This window comes from Propithecus coquereli, unplaced genomic scaffold, assembly GCF_000956105.1.
Source record: "Propithecus coquereli isolate 6110/MARCELLA unplaced genomic scaffold, Pcoq_1.0 Scaffold421, whole genome shotgun sequence".
Classification (NCBI taxonomy): domain Eukaryota; kingdom Metazoa; phylum Chordata; class Mammalia; order Primates; family Indriidae; genus Propithecus; species Propithecus coquereli.
The window spans coordinates 1,090,954-1,093,300 of NW_012149964.1; positions in this window are offsets into that span (position 1 = coordinate 1,090,954).

The following is a 2,347-nucleotide window of genomic DNA, read 5'->3' on the forward strand; positions in this document are numbered from 1 at the left end:
TTTGATATAATGCATTTAACATGAATATGATGAATCTTAGCAAAGCAAAAATCAAAAGAAATGTGGAAGGCATACTATAAACAAAAAGATTTTAGGGGATGGGGGAAATGGAGAGATGGTGGTCAAAGGGTACAAGCTTTTGGTTATAAGACGAGTAAGTTCTGAGTAGCTGACATAGTGTGGTGACTATAGTTAATAATACTGTATTGTTTACTTGAAATTTGCTAAGAGAGCAGTTTTAATATCCTCAACACACACACACACACACACACACACACACACACATGCACACAAACACGAAATAGTAACAATTGGCAGTAATAGATGTGTTAATTAATTTGACTGTGGTAATCAGTACATAATGTATACATATATAAAACATTATATTGTACATATTTAATATGTACAAATTTATTTGCCAATTAAATATTTTTTAGAAAAGAAAATTAATTGACTGTAAATTTTTGCAAAATAATACAGATTTCAGAAGGACTGGCTCTCAAAAAACAAACAAATGAAAAGGTATTTTAAGGAATACAAAATTACCAAAGTTACAGTCAAATTCTTCAGAGGGGAAAGACAAGTTTTCTAAAACCACTTGAAAAGCTTTCACTATTCAGAATTTTCAATTTTGGAATGAAGACATGTGTAAGACTGTTTGTAGTCACACTGCTTTAAATTTTAAAAACAACAACAACCAAAAAAACCTAAATGTTCATCAATAGAAGAGATAAATTATGATTGCATTCTTGCAATGGAAAACTATGTAGCACTATAAATGAATATTATAAAACTACATCCATCAATACAGATGAATGACAAAAACATAAAAAGTAAATTGCATAAAAATGCATATGCCAGGAGGAGCCAAGATGGCAGACGAGAAAAGCTGCCGGTCAGAGTGTCTCTGCAAAAAAGACAAATTTTAGAAGAAAGAAAAAAAAATAAGCTAGCAGAGAAACATAGATCGGGTGAGGGTTGGAAGGAAGGGTGCCTGAAACTACAGGAGACTCCACGGGAAGACGGTGCAGAGGAGAAGTGGAAGGAGAAAGGTCCTGAGATGCTTGGAGACCAGCAACAAGAATAGGTGGAGTGGTTAACTTCCCCCTCCCTTGCATCTCGGACTGCTGGTGGGCTCCTGAGTGGTTGGAGAGACCTGCCACACCAGCCCAGAGATGGCTGCCGCCAGTGAGCAGTGGCCTCTTGCAGACTCAGCGCCGGGCTCCCAGCCCCCTTGGGGCACCTCCTCTGGCGTAGACCCAAACCTATTGGCAGATGCCATAGTGCTCCATTCTCTCCTTCCCCCTCCCTACTCGTGGGTGCCCAGAGAAACAATTTAGCCATCACACAGAGGCATCTCCAAGGAACGGGACCTTTCCTTTCGGGGCCCTACAGCAGACTGAGGGGTACTCGGACTGCGAGTTCCCTACCCGCCAGCCCTCCCAGGTGCTACTTGCCTAGGGACTCCAGGAGAGTGGGGCAAATCCCGAGGTGGAGTGAAATCAATCCAGACTGGGCACCCTGTAGGTGATGCAAGATCAGAACCCCTCTCCCTGGCAGGGTCAGGGATTGATCTCCAGGGTCCAGAGGACAGGCCTGCAGACCAGACCCCATAAACACAGGTCAGGATCGCACTGCCCCGGGGCACAGAAGAGAGATCTGTGAAAGAGCCTACTGAGGAATGTGTGCCTTCAGGGGCAGATCAGCGTGCCTCACCAGCAACCCTCCTCCCAAAAGAGGGCTGTGCACCCAGCTCAGGCTACTATCCTGGGTAGGGAACCTCCCGGCCCACGTCACAACCACGGGAGATCCATCGACCTGAGGTCCCACTTGGTGGCAGAGGCCTGGGAGAGGACACGGAGAGGGGGAGAGTGGAGGGGAGCGAGACCTGCTCCAGAGTGTGGGTCTTGGACAGTCCCAGCTCCCAAGCCCAGACTTTCAGCTGAGTGGACCCATTTCAGCCTCTTCCAGCAGCTTTGCACAGAAACAAAGAGCAGACGTTTGACCCCTGCTAACAGCAGTTGTGGAGCCTGAGGGCAGGCTTACCCAACCCAGCCCCACCCAGACTCACTCCCCCCACTGAGGTGGAGAATAAGGACACACCTGGAAATCCCAGGGCCCCACCCACCACCCAGGCACAAGAGGGCCTCTGTAGAGGAATAAGAGCTAGCTACAGGACCCTAAAACAGCACTGCAGCTCACTCCTCCCTGCAAGTGCCACCTACTGACAGAGAAGGTCATCCTGCACACCCTTTTACGGCATCTACTGATTGATCATAAAGGATTGGTCGAATCTCACCCACAAACACCACCTACTGGCTCAGAGACTAAACAGGGCATTATCAAA